The 14,779-nt window shown below is 41.7% G+C and overlaps 1 protein-coding gene across 6 annotated transcripts in view; it reads right to left on the bottom strand.

Moving 5' to 3' along the window:
- The window catches only part of LOC101988510 (ubiquitin carboxyl-terminal hydrolase 29-like), a 215,761-nt gene that overhangs the window by 196,583 nt on the left and 4,399 nt on the right, over positions 1-14,779 (bottom strand). For 3 of the 6 annotated variants that reach the window (XM_005369280.2, XM_026777133.1, XM_026777132.1), the window contains exon 2: positions 11,356-11,507. The exons of 1 other annotated variant lie outside the window; for it this stretch is intronic. The gene's annotated coding sequence lies outside the window, so the exon portion shown is untranslated. Of the gene's footprint in view, positions 1-11,083; positions 11,096-11,355; positions 11,508-14,779 lie in introns of all 6 variants that reach the window. 2 more of the 6 variants (XM_026777134.1, XM_026777135.1) reach the window with 2 other exon arrangements.

Here is a 14,779-nt window from a genome sequence, read left to right on the forward strand (position 1 = left end):
AAATCTACTAACCATTATCCCCCTGTGGAACCTCCCTCTCTCTATCAATCTCTCTCTCTCTCTCTCTCTCTCTCTCTCTCTCTCTCTCTCTCTCTCTCACACACACACACACACACACACCCGCGCACACACAAAATTTAAAGCTTTTTTTTTTAAAAAAAAAAAAGATGATAAAAATACCACAAAGCACTATTTTATAAATTGCAGTTTGTTGCACACAGTCTGCTGCTCTCCTTTGACTATAGAACCGGTTGGAGGTGCATATTTATAAATCCCATTACAGGACAGATTTCTTTCCTCCTCCACCTCTCTTTCTCTAAAAGGAGAAAAGTTGTCTTCCCCCTCAGACTTAACAGCTGCTTTAGGGTGCCAGACAAAATACAGGACAGCCAGGGTATCCAAGCTGGACATTCTGTGTGTGTGTTTTTAAAATTGTTTACCTGAAATTCAAATTTAGTAGGGCTATTCTGTGTTTCTTTTTTCATTTGCTAAACCTGGAAGCCCTAGCTCTCACACTAGGCCGCTTTGTAGCAAAGGCAACATTGGTTTTGTCAGCTCCTCTATTAGGCCATTCACCAGCAGCGGCTCCAGACACTGTACCCTTTCAGCGCTAAGTCAGCCACCGGGAACACAGTTAGTGAGTGGGTGAGGCAAACAGCTCAGTTGAGAGAGGGCTTGTCCAGCGTGAGTGGAATCCTGAGTTGGATCCCCAGGACTCAGGAGGAGGAGGCAAGATGATCAGAGGTTCAAAGTCATCTTGGCTAGTTTGAGGCTAGCCTGGATAGCATCAGATTTTTGTTTTCAAAGAAAGAGGTGGGGGGGGGAGGAAGAAAGAAAGAGAGAGGGGGGGGGGTGGGGAGAGAGAGACAGAGAAAGAGAGATTGAAAGAAAAAAGAAAAACATGTCACAGAACACCTATTCCCTGCCAAGTACCGCTGTAGACAAAATGCTTCATGGAACCCAAGTCCACTCCCTCCCTCAGAGCCCGAAAAAATCCTGTATCTGCCTTTTTCCCTCTCCGACAGAAGGAAATCTATTGAAAATATGATTAAGGTAATTCTAAGCTGGAAATTTACTGTGAAAGGCTTGTAGGTTGTAGTGTAAAAGGAGCGTGCACAAACATGCATCTCAAAGAACCTCAGACCCTGGGTAGATTACATAGAGGCCATCTTTCCATTGCCTACAGATGAATCGGTGAGTAGCCGATAGCAGCCGCAGCGGGCATGCGCAAACACTGGGCACCTGACTTACAGATGGGAAAGATGGGGTTAGGGTGCCTGGGCCTGGAGCTCATAGGCGGCTAAGCAGGTAGGTGTCTCAGGTGGCCGCTCTCAGCAGCCCACTGGGAGCCTTGATGATGGCACAGTCCAGATTCCCCAAGGGTTGAAAAATCCTGGAACCGAAATGAACAGTAAAAGCCTGGGGCCTTCTCCTCCCCCTCCCCCCTCTCCTCCCTGCACCACACCACACAGCTGGTGTGTTTCTCTGAACTGGGTGTTCCTAATTAGCATGGGCCAGAGGGGGAGAAAATCTGTGCGAGGCTTAGCAAGGGGTCTAAGACTCCTCTGCCAAGGTACCTGACCTTCAAGTAGCTTTATTGGACTTTGGTTCATGGAAGTCAAAATTGCGCCTAGCATACTGCTTTGGAGTTGTTGTTTTAAGGAAATTTATGGAGTGGCAGTTCCTTGCTGCCGATCTGTTTCCGGATCAGCTGTGGGACATCACCAGCATTCACTTTCAGAATACTCCCATCCACCCCTCACCAGAAGAGAAAGGAAAAAAACCCTTCCCACCAGCCCATTTGTGCGGGTTGTGGCTCCCAGTGCCAGGGAAGCACCCATCTGTCTGTCTTTCCATTTCCAACATTTCATTTAAAAAAAAAACAAACAAACCCGGAATCTTCTCAATTTATCATCACTTCTTTTATCTAATCAGCCGGTTTACCGGGAGTTTGAGACCACCGTTAAATGTCTTAAAAGTTCAGAAGCCCAAGGCAGGACGCTCAGGTGAGTCACTATTGAGTGTGTCTGGAAAGAGGAGGTCTGGTCATCCCAACCCCAACCCCCATCTCATTATCACCCTTAAGTTTGGCTTCTTTGGCCAGTTCCTCTTTACCCCGATTGACCAGGCTTGTTATTTTCTAATTTTCTGATGAGAAGACTGTTAAGGGGCTGCCTTTGTTCTCCACCAGCCTGGCTTTGGATCCAGGCGCTCTCCCTCCCCACCCTTGTGATTCTTGTGCGGTAGCTTGCTGGGAACACTAGTTTCTGGATTAAATGAGTTGCTGAAGAGAAACTTACTGCATAGATGCAGTCCATCTGGCTAGAAACATTAGCTCTCCTTTTCCTGCAGGGATTCTTAATTTTATCCAACTATCCATCTATCTAACTCTTCATGAGCTCCTCAAATTAAAAAACAAAACAAAACTGGCTGGGTGTGATGGAAAATGCCTTTTATCTCAGCACTCAACAGGCAAAGGCAATAGGCTCTCTGAGTTTAAGGCCAGCTTGGCCTGCACCAAGAGTTCCAGGCCAGTCAGGGCTACATAGTGAAATCTCTCAAATCAAACATGCAGCAAAGGGTAGAACCCTAGCCAAGGTTCCATGGCTCCAGAATGGCTCTTCTAACCATATAGTCCACTGAAATACATAAAGTTTGGGATGGAGCAAGTGTTTAAGTGGCTATTAATCTACTTGTGTGGTGTTTTTATTTGTGAGTTCATTTTCTCTGTTCTTAGAAAGGAATCTTTTAAGGAAATGATTACACTTTTTGTGTGTGCATGTATGTGGATACCAGCCTGCCACAGTGTTTGAACAGAGGTCAGAAGACAACTCTCAGGGGTTAGTGTCTTCTTCCAGCTCGTCATTAGGCTTGGTGGCAGGATGAGATGAGCCATCTCATCTACCCTGCCTATTTAGAGAGCATCTCTAGCCCAGGGTAGACTCCCCACTTCCTATGTAGGCAAACATGATCCTTAACTTTCTCCACCTTTGGAGTCAGTGCTGGGTTCATAGGCGTGTACTACAATGTGTGGTTGTATGCATTGCTGAGGATCGAACCCAGGACTTAGTACATGGTAAGTAAACATTTTACCAACAGATCCACACCCCTAGCTGGGATTCTGTGTTTTGGGAGAAAAAAAAATGGTGGTATTAAATATTGTTGGCAAACCCCCTCAATCTCCGCTTTTTTTAATGGTCCAGGTCAATTTATAACACAAAAGTATTTGTACACTTGGAGTTGATGGGAATTTATTCCTCCCTCCTCCAAGATCATCTTGATAATTTTGGCATTTAATATTTTTTCAACAATAACCGTTCAACTCTGGAAATGAGGCATTTGCTTGATATATGCAGTTTTATTTGATTAAAATTAAATGCTATAGTGTTTCGAGCATACATAGTCTGTGGAGGTAGAGACGGGCTAGAGTCCTGACTTCTTTCCAACGAATGGGGTTGCTGAACAATTTTCTTAACCTTTTGAGGCCCAGGCTTCAGGCACAGAAACGGATAACAATGGCATGCTACCTTGCCTGCTGTCGGAGGGATTAGCCAAAAGTCTCCGGCGTAAGCAGAGTACCTGGCAGCCAGAGAGCATTGCACAACTCTCAGCTGTTGTTATTTTCATTATGCTGAGTCCCTTCCAATTACAGTCCCTTGGGGATTGTAAACCTCTGTGAACCAGTTAATTAAAATGAACTGGGAAGAACTCCACTGGTTTCTAGGCCTTGGCATGCTGTGTGGAACGGATGAATTATCTGTTCCTTGAAAGTTGGAAGGAAGTTTCTGCTCCTACTAAAGTCACCATTTCGAGTCATGCCTTTTCTTCCCTTGAGGGGGAGGGTTGTTTTTTAATACTCCTCTGCCATTTAAGTAAGGGTTTTTAAAAATTTAATCCTAAGAATGGGGTCAGCCAACTCTTTCTGTAAAAACCAAAATGGCAAGTTTTTAGACTCTGTGGCACATACCATACCGTACCTTCTTTTTAAAGAAGTTTTAAGTGTGTGTGTGTGTGTGTGTGTGTGTGTGTGTGTGTGTGTGTGTGTGTACCCACACTGAGAGCAGAAGGCAGGAGGAGGGTGTTAGATTCCCGGAAGCTGATGCTAACAGGTGGTTTTGAGCTACCCTGTGAGTGCTGAGACTTAAGCCCCAGGTTCTGGAAGAGCAGCCAGTGCTCTTAACCACTGAGCCATGCCTCCAGCCCTCCAATATGGGTTTTAATGGTGGTCAATTACTTAGCCATTTATCCATGTGACTTTGGACCCATTACCCCAACTTCTCTGTACCTGTCCTCCTCTATAAAATAGGATTTACTGATAGTGCCTGCTATAGACAGGTGTCATGGGCATTTGATAAGCTAACAGCTATTAAGTTCTTAGAGGTTTTCCTGGCACTTATCAGTTGTCGATATTAGCTTTATTACTTCAAAATAAGGTATACTTGGGGCTTAAATGCCTGTGCTACATTGTTAAGATGTCTCTCTCTTCTCTTGCTGCTGTTAAAATGTATAATGCATGAGAATTATTCCTCGGAAGGTGAAGAAAGTTGTCTATAAATGACAAGGGCTTGGAGTACATTTTGATGAAAGTGCTCCTTTGACATTGCCAAGTTCTTAGCATCCACCTTTCCAGAACGATAACATTTCATTATGGCTTTCAAATTTAATAGCCTAGAAATGTACCCAGTGGTTAGCGAAGAGTTCAGACATCTGGCAGATTTGGGTTTGATTCTGAGACCTGCCATTCTTGCTAACTTGTAACCTGGAGGGGGAAAAAAAGACACTAACCTTTCAAGGCTCACCTCTCTCCTGTGAAAGCTGGCTGGAAAGGGCCATTATCTCATAGGGTCCTTACAGTAATTAAAGACAACTTGTTAAAGAGTCTGATGGGGGGTTACATGCTGTAAAATTTTAATGTGATAGCTATTGTTTTTACTATCCTCCAGGGCATTTGCTCAGGAAGATCCATTTAAGATTAAAAGCCATTTGCTGGGTTCCTCAAAGAACAGTGTTCCCTATTACTGTAGGTCCCAGTGCCTAACTAGGGGAAAGATGGCTCAGCAGTTAAGAGCGCTCACTGCTCTTGCAGGGGACCAGAGTTTGGTTGCTAGCGTTCCATACCCAGGCAGCTTACAACTGCTTGTAACTCCAGCACCAGGGGATCCCCCTCTCTCCTTTGGTATGAGGCACGAGTGTGTGTGTGTGTGTGTGTGTGTGTGTGTGTGTGTGTGTGTGTGTGTGCGCGTGCGCGCGCAGGCCTGCATTTGCGTGTGCTCGTGCACACACACATACAGAGTCTTTTCTTATTTAAAAGATACCTAATTGTAGTATAAGGATTAATTGGTTCCTGAAGGTTGCCTTCACAAGCCTGCTAGTCATGCTTTCTCAAGGGTGGGCATTACTGAAGCCTTTCTGGTATATCTGTGTGGGATTGTTTTAGAACGTTGCAAGCCTTATAGATAAAACCAGAATTGAATCCTGTCTTTCTCAGCGTATTAGGTTCTGAGCTTGAGCTGGCAACATTCTCTCTGAGTTACAGGTTTCTCATCTTCAAAACAAGTGTATTGGTTTCAGCTTCACTAAGGCTGCTGGGTGGATGAATGTACCCTCACATACATTTTTGATGTCAGCTCTATTAAGCCATGATTCACATACCTAAGAGTCACCCATTTCAAGTGGATGATTCAGTAGCACCAAATGTACTCCAAGAGTCACCCAGCTATTACTATAATCTATCTAAAGAAACTCTGACCCTCTGCTCCCCTTTTCCACCCACCCGTAGGCCACCCTTACATTTCCTTTATGAATTCTCCCATTCCTGATGTTTCACAGAAATGACATCATCTAATAGATGGGATTTTACGACTGGCATTTTATTGCTCTTGCTTAGCAATTTGTTTCCCAACTTCATGCTATAGCATGTAGCAGGACTTCATTTCATTTTAATTTTTACAATCTTTTATTTAATGGGTATGGGTGTTTTGCCTGTATGTATGTTTGTGCATCACATGACTGCCTGGTGCCCAAGAAGGCTAGAAGAGGGTGTTGGATCCCCTATAACTGTTGTGAGCCACCATGCGGGTGCCGGGAATTGAACCCAGGTCCTCTGGAAGAGCAGCTAGTGCTCTTAACTGCTGAGCCATGTTTGATTTCCAGCAGCCATGTGTTCGCACACCATGTCAAGGCCAGAGGACAACTTGCAGGAGTCAGTTCTCTCTCTCCACCATGTGGGTCACAGTGTGGAACTGAGGTCATCAGGTCTGGCTGTAAGTGTCTTTACCTGGGAGCCATCTTGCTGAGCCCCGCAAAGTATTCTTTTAATATTTGGACTTAGCAGCAGTGTTTGTGGAAAAGTTGGTTACCTTTAACATGAATGTTTAGCTTTCGATTGCATAACTCCTTGAGCAGGTGAAAAAACTAACTTTAAATTTTTAAGAAACCTTGGTTGGGCTGGACAGAGGTGGCACACACCTTTAATCCCAGTACCCAGGAGGCAAAGGCAGGCAGATCCCTGTGAGTTCGAGGCCAGCCTGTTCTACAGAGTGAGTCCCAGGACAGCCAAGGCTGTTACACAGAGAAACCCTGTCTTGAAAAACCAAAAAAGAAAGAGAGAAAAAAGAAAGCTTGGATTTTCATCACTGAGGGGCGTGATATGAATTTATGTATCAACCAAACACACACACACACAGTCCCAAGAACTTGTTTATTTGTTTTGTAAATTAGTGTTTATTGTAATCTGACTATTCAAGCACCGAGCCAGCTAGTCCTGAGGATTTGCAGAGCTCAGTGGAGACCTCCAGAGTCCCCACTTAACGTCTCCACTTACTTTAGAATAAGCAACTCTGCTGTTACATATCCCAGAGTCCTCTTCCTCTCAGGCCTCGCCTGCGCCCTGCATCTCAGATATCCATTAAATAAAACTTCTGTCAACCCAATCTCCCCAGACGCGATCACAGGGCTAATGTCTGATGCCTTTTCTCTTTGCCACACATATACAAATCATTAACAAGATTTATTTATATAGTCTTCAAAGAGAGTCTTGAAACTGTTCACTTCTCCCTGTCTCCGCTGTTACTGTGCTTGGAGTCTGTTGGTCTCATCTAGGCAACTGCCTCATGCCTGGCCTTTCCTCTCCCTCTCTTTCCTGTTTCTGTTCTAGCTCTCCACAGAACAGCCAGAATCATCTTAATGAATGGCATCAGGCCTTATTTCACAATATTCAGACACCCCTTACCATATTTAGGATTACATTTTCTTAGTTCTTGCTCTTTTTTTCTTAGCATTTTTTATTTTTCCATTTTCATGTGTGTGTGTGTGTGTGTGTGTGTGTGTGTGTGTGTGCTTATTTGCACGTGTGAGGATATGTGTGGGGGTGCATGTGCATTGGTGTGTACGTGTATGTTTGCATTGCACATGTGTGTGCTTGAATGTGTGTATGTTCACATGTGCACACGTGAAGACCCGAGACTGATGTCTCCAGCCACCCTCCCTCCGTCATTCTTCCATGTTATTCATTAAGGCAGGGCCTCTCAAGCAAACCTAGAGCTCACTGGTAGGGCTAGTTTTGCTAGCCAGCTTGCTTGGATGACCCCTGTCCCTGCTTTCCCAGACAGGAATTACAGGTATGCTGCCGTCCCCGCCCAGCATTTATGTTAGTCCCGGGGATCTGAACTCTGGTTTTCATGCTTAAGTAGCACGTGCTTGGAGTCATAATTTGGAATTAAACGTCAGGTCTTTCTATTGCCCTTAACTCCTGACAAGTCGTTCACTCTTCCATACTCGTGCAGTCTCACCAATCCCATTTTCTGCCCACATTGTCCTGCAGACATTCTGGTGCTTTGTCTGCCTGCCTGCTTTCCTTTCTTTCCTCCTTTCTTTTATTTATTTTTCTAACATTTATGGCTTTGTGCAGTGTAATTCTATCCATCTGGAATGTTCTTGCTCTTCCCACACCTGACTATCCTTAAAATTTAGTCTTAGCTGCCCTTCCTCGAGAAGCTCCTCCTGGTTACCCTGTGTCTGCCATAGAAGCACACCTTCCCCCATTTGCATTTCTCCTCCCCCCTTTCTTTTCTTTCTAAGCGTTTGGCATCATCTTTACAAGTTAATTTGTCAGCTTACCTACTGGATGTGTCTTCTACGCTGGAGACTAAAACTCTAAAGTCGTAGTTAATTAAATAACTGAGCTCACATGAAAACCACTTTGACTTCATTCTCAAGGAGTCATACACATGCCTGGCATTTGCCCTTATCAGTAGTAGGCTCCCAAATATTACCAGGAGGACAGCGGCATCCATGTTTACTTATGTGGACTCTGCCTGTTGATATCAATGGTTCCTGACTCACGATGGCTTGACTTACATTTTTATTTCTGACTCTAGGATTGAGGGAGTGCAATTTGCATTCATTGGAAATTGTATTTTGAATTTTGATCTTTTTCCCAGGGTAACAATATGTACTATGATGCTCTCTAGGGAATCTGGGCAGGAAGCCATCGCTCCCAATCAGCCACATGAGCTTGAGGCTAAACAACAGATACCTTCTTTTTAAATTTGAATTTAATTTTTTTCCCGTTGAGATAGGGTCTCATGTAGCTCAAGCTGGACTCAAAGTCACTATGTAGCTAAGGATGACCATGAATCTCTCAACCTTCTGCCTCCACCTCCCAATTGCTGGGATTATGGGTGTGCAACACCACACACAGCTTTGTGTAGTGCTAGGAGTCAGACCCAGGGCTTTGAGAAGACTAGACAACTACTCTACCCATGAAGCAATACCACCAGCTACAAATAGCTATCTCATGGCATTCACGTTGTTAAGCTATGTTGGTAGCTGAGATTTTTTAAATTTAATTTTGTAATATAATATATATGAGTGTTTTGTCTATATGTATATATGTGTGCTACATGCATGCCTGGTGAGCAAAGAGACCAGAAGAAGCTATTGATCCCTTAGAACCAGAAGGGGATGGTTGTGAGCCATTGTGCAGGTCCTGGGAATTGAACGCAGGTCATCTGCAAAGGCAGAGAATACTCTTAACTGCTGAGGCATCTCTCAGCTCCTAGATTTATTTTGGAACTTGAGATATTTTCACCTTTCACTGTAAGTAGTGCCACCATCAGTAGAGGGGCATCTGTAGTTTTATTTAGTAGTTAAACTAGGGGCTAGAGAGATGGCTCAGTGGTTGCTGCTTGTCTAAAGGACCCAAACGACCATGTAGGGCAGCTCACATTGTCTGCAACTCTAGATGCAGGGATCCACCACCTTTTCCTGACCTTCTTGGACATGGAAGTCATATTCACATGTGCTGTGCAAGCACACACACACACACATACACACACACACACACACACACACACACAAACTTACATGGAATCTTAAAAAGAACTAGAAAATATAACCAAATAATTTAAGGAGATTGAATCTATGATTGAAAACCTCCCTTCATTATAAATCCAACCAACTATTCAAGGAAGAAGCAGTGTTCATACACCTCAAAGAAGTTCAAAGAAGGGAAGATTTGCACAGCCATTTCCCGAGACCAGTGTTACACTAACACTAGATCCAGACCAGGATACTACAAGAAAATAAAAGTCACTGTTCCTGATGAATGCAGAGGCAAAAATCTTCTACAAAATACCAACAAATAAAATTTAGCTCATCATGTACCGTGCTCAAGGGGGGGGGGGTGGCTTAGCAGTCACAAGTCAAGCTCTGTGGCATACTAGTTTAATGGAAGAGGATTAATCCTCAGCTCTGTAGTTAGAGTATTTAGCCAAGTTCAGCATCCTTTTAGAATAAAAACCTTGGGAGGTAAGTGTAGAAAGCACGTACCTCAGCACAACAAAGGTCTTTTTTGGCAAACCCATAGTAACATAATAATGATAAAACAAACCCATAGTAACATAATAATGATAAAACAAAATACAGAACGTTTTTCCTCTAAGAATCAAGACAATTTTTTTTAGACAATGTCTCTCTATGTTCTGGAGCTCACAGTGTAGACCAGACTGGCTTTGAAATCACAGAGATCCTCCTGTCTCTGAATTCCCCACATGTTAGGATTAAAGGTGTGTGCCACCATGCTTACTTATCAAGACAAAAATGCATTCTTTTACCATGTCTTGTCAATATGATCCCGACATTTCTATCCAGAACAATCACATCAGGAAAAAAAAGGCATAGAAATTAGAAAATAAAAAGGTAAGATGATCTGTTTGTAGTTGGCAAGATCTTACATATAGAAAACTCTAAAGATAACATAAAAATAGTCTGCCAGAATTGATAGATTAATTTAGCACAAAATCAAAATAGAGAAATCAGTACTTTATATATCAACAATGGGCTACCTGCAAAGGAAATCAAGAAAACCTTGACTCAGTGGGTCAAGGCACTTGCTGCCAAGGCTGGAAGGCTGGACTACAATCTTAGTTGACTCCCCTGGACCCCACATTATGGAAGGAGAGAACCAACGACCAAAACTTATCCTCTTTACATACGAAGACACAGTTGAATCATGTACACACACCACACACACACATACACACGCACCACACACACAACTATGACAGACTAGAAACTAGAAAAACAATTATCTTTGTAGCCTCGTTCATGAATCAAATGTCCTTTACCTGCCTTTTGCCCTTCATTATCATCTGCTATAACCTTCCTGTGGTCTCCTTTCTTAATATACTATAATCACACTTCTATTTGTATATGTATACATATATATAATTAACTAATATCTTTTACACACAAACACATACACAAACAAGTGTACATTATAGGCTGAGATCTACTTATGGCAGCCAAAGTGTTTTGTTTTGCTTTTCCCTGAGTTTTGATCACTAACTTTATATTTTCCAAATCCATCCATTTTTCCCGAAAACTTTGTGATTTCAGTTTTTCTTAACAACTCAAGACTATTCCATTCCTTCCCCCCCACCAAGGAATTTTAAAATGACAGTGACAAAGGACTCTGACAGACATTAATCAGAAGACGCCGTCAGGTACGTGAAAGCATGCTCAGTGTTAATAATCATAGGGGAAAGGTAAGCTAAAACCATGAAGAGATGTTACATCATACCTTCTAGAATGGCTGTTAAAAACCAATGTATGGGCATGAATGTGGAGAGAAGAAAGTCTTATTAGAGCGATGTAAATGAATATGGAAGTTCATAAGCACATATCAAAGCATACCATAGCATGGCATAAATATATCAATTGTTACCTACCTTAAAAGACAAGAAATCAGACAACTTTAAATGTACAGCTACTGATTTAAAATAATAGTAATAAACACTTCACAAGTTCAAATAACACTTTAAGTGAAAAAGACATTTTGAAACAAAAGATTACCTGGTAGCGTCACTTTACATCTCTGCGAATCTCTTCAGTGCCAGACGTGGTAGGGAACAGCTGGATTCTCGTCTGCTGGAGCCTTCTGCCTGTTATGGTATCACAGGTCGCACTGCCTCAGGAAAATGTCACTGTACACTCGGAAGCAACAACTGTTGTAAGCAATGAAGACAAACACTGTGTGCGTATGTGCACTGCATGTACACACATCCAAGTGTGCATGTGTGTCAGATCATTGTCTGGTGTCTTCCTTCATCACTCTCCAGTTTATGTCTTGAGACAAGGTCTCTCACTGAACCTGAAGCTCACCAGTTAGGCTATGCTTGCTGGCCAGCAAGCCCCAGAGATTGTTCTGTCTGTCTATCTCCCCAGCACTGGGACTGCAAATGGGTCTCGTGACCAACTGCTTATGATGTCGGTGCTGGGGATTGAACTCAGGTTCCACGCTCGCAGAGCAAGAGCTCTACCTGCTGAGTCATCTCCTCAGCCCACGCGGAAATGCTTTTGATTGATGTGGTCCCATGACTTTGTGGGTTCATACTCTGAATTAAAGTCTATTTTGGTATAAATTTGGAATTATAGAGACATCTTATAATAATATTTAAGATAGGTTAGTGATAGTGATATTTAATGACAATGGATACTTTTTTCAGTTTTAATGGTTCTAACTAGAATGTTTTATATATCTTTTTCATGGATGAACATTTTATGGATATTGTATCTTTTCAAGAATATTGAAAGTAAGGGCTAGAGTGATGGCCCAGAGGTTAAGGGCACATGTTGCTCTTGCGGAGGACACAGGTTCAAATTCCAGCACTCACATAGAGGCTCACAACCATTTGTAACTCTAGTTTGAAGGGGAATATAATATCCTTTTTCTGGCTTCCTCAGATGCAAACAATGCAAATATATGCATGTATGATTCAAATACATACATGCAGATGAGACAGCCACATGCATAAAAAACCCAGCTAAATCTAAGAGCCAGAATTTTAAAAAGCAACAAATTGCTTTCATTAACAGAAGAGGAAATTATTATAATACTCTAATAGGTGGGGAAAACAGAAATGAAGCGGCAGCAAAGGGTTGTTTAAGAACATACTGGCTAGGAATGCTGCCGAGTGGAAGCCCCCCCGCCAGCTGATCACCGATATTCCATGCGTATTCCTATTCTAAAGGCTACGGACGAAATCCCGCATCCTTAGAAAGAGACATTATGCCTGACGGGAAGGTTTCATCTTCAGTGTTAGATGACAAAGGAATAAAATTGTCAGGACAAAGAGAAAAACATAGAACCAACATCTTTAAACCCCCTTACCTGGCTATGCTTTTACTCTAAAAATGTCTTTTAAACGTGTTATAATGAGGGGGGAAAATGAACCTGGAAGGAAGGAGGGAGACTTAAGAATGAATGACTTGGCAATACATCAGTCCTTATGATTAATAGTTTCCACTATAAAATGGATTTTGGGGTGGTTGGGGATTAAAATGTATAATTAGCTGGGACCCATGGTGCATGCTTTTAATCCTAGTGCTCACGAGATAGGGGGCAGATTGATGTCTGTGAGTTCAAAGCCGGCCTGGCCTGCATAGTGAGCTCCAGGACGGCCAAGGCTACCCAGTGAGACCCTGTATCAAGACAAAACAAACAACCAAACCTAGCTGAACAAACAAACAAACCAAAAAGGTATACCTACAATTATGGTAGAGATAAGAAATTCAATGTATTGCTAAGGTGTGCCAATACACGTAGTATTTTCTTAATGTTTGTATATAAATTAAGAATTTAAAGAATTAACAGGACTTAAATGGAAGGATGGAATAAACAAACAAAGGAAATAAAAGACAGGAAGGAAAACTCAACCAACTCAATAGAAAATCTGGGAAGGAAAAAATGGCAGCAAAAAAAAAAAAAGCATATTACATAAATATGCCAGTATTTGCAAGTGTAAAAGCATAGGCGTATCAGTTTATATTAATTGAAACTATTTAGAATGGATAGCTAAAGCAGACAAAATAGAACAAAAAATAGTGGCAATATAAACACAGTTAAGAAGCTTGGTCTTGTGAACTTAAATAGAAATTAATGCTTGGCAATTAGAGAACAGCTGGCTCTTGTCTAACATCTCGAACAATTCAAAGCAGTCATACCTTAAACCAAAGGAAGCCTAAGGAAATGGCAAATTGCACAGACTAGTCCTATTTGACTGCAATGCAGTGGATTTTCAAAAATCTACATTCAAAAGACATTTCTTTTTTACGTACTTCAGAGCCGTAAACGCATTCCTCTAGGCCACTAATGGAAACAAAGTACGCATCTGAACCACGATGAGGTATGTGGGATCGGGTTCAAGTGGCACTGGGAGGAGAATTTATAGCCTTCGATGCATATGTTAGAAATTAAGAGAGAATAAAAATAAACAAGATAAATATGCAACTCAAGAAGCTAGGAAAAGGAGCCCAAATAACTAGGAAATAAATGAAGAACAAATTAAATGACAAAGAAAAAAGAATGTGGCAGTCAGAATCAAAAGCCACTTTTTAAAAAAGGTATGAAAAAAAAACAAAACAAGAACTGTATCAATAAGAAGCAGAATCGTATTGGAAGAAAGGATGATAAACTATAAGCTAAAGTATTTTATAAGGCTTGTATAATTTCGATACCAAAGCCAAACAAGGACAGTAAAATAATAATAATAAAAAAGTGTGAACTGAAGCACAAAACTGATATCCAGCTGCATGTGTAAAGCAGACCCTCATAGCATGGGTAAGTAGGGCTTAGGAATGTAAACACATTTTAACCCCAGCAACTGCTGTGCTTCACATCCTTAGCAGATAGGAAATCATCAAATCGCAACAAATACAGAAAAGCCATAAAATTAAACTCATCAATGGTATAATTTTTTTAAGCTAGGATTTTTATAACCTCCAATAAAAAGACTCTTGTCAAAATGTATACAGTGGACATTTGTACTCGAGGCAAAGCTAAGACTGTCCTTTCTCTCAAGTCTGGAATCAGAATTATTTTGCCTCACCATAGAGATACGATTGTTAATGAAAGTTTCAAACAAACAAAAAAAAAACCCAATGATTAGTGAAGATATTAATATTTTAAAAGTCCCTGGGAAATCTATAAAAAGATAACCAGATAACAACAACAACAACAAAAAAACCTGCCAGCCAGTTCACTGGCTCACACACCAACACACAGCTAGCAATGGCCAATATTCCCTTTAAAAAAATTGTATAACTCAAGTTAATTCATGAAAAAATCATCATACGAACCCAAATTAAGAAATGTTCTTTACAGTATTTCCCTTTGTAAACCCCCAACCAAACAGCCAAGTTTATGGAAAATAGGGAATGCTAAGAAACAGGGTCCGAATATAGGAGTGTGTATGTGTGTGCGTGTGTTTGGTGGTGG

The sequence above is a fragment of the Microtus ochrogaster genome, unplaced genomic scaffold, assembly GCF_000317375.1.
Source record: "Microtus ochrogaster isolate Prairie Vole_2 unplaced genomic scaffold, MicOch1.0 UNK47, whole genome shotgun sequence".
Classification (NCBI taxonomy): Eukaryota; Metazoa; Chordata; class Mammalia; order Rodentia; family Cricetidae; genus Microtus; species Microtus ochrogaster.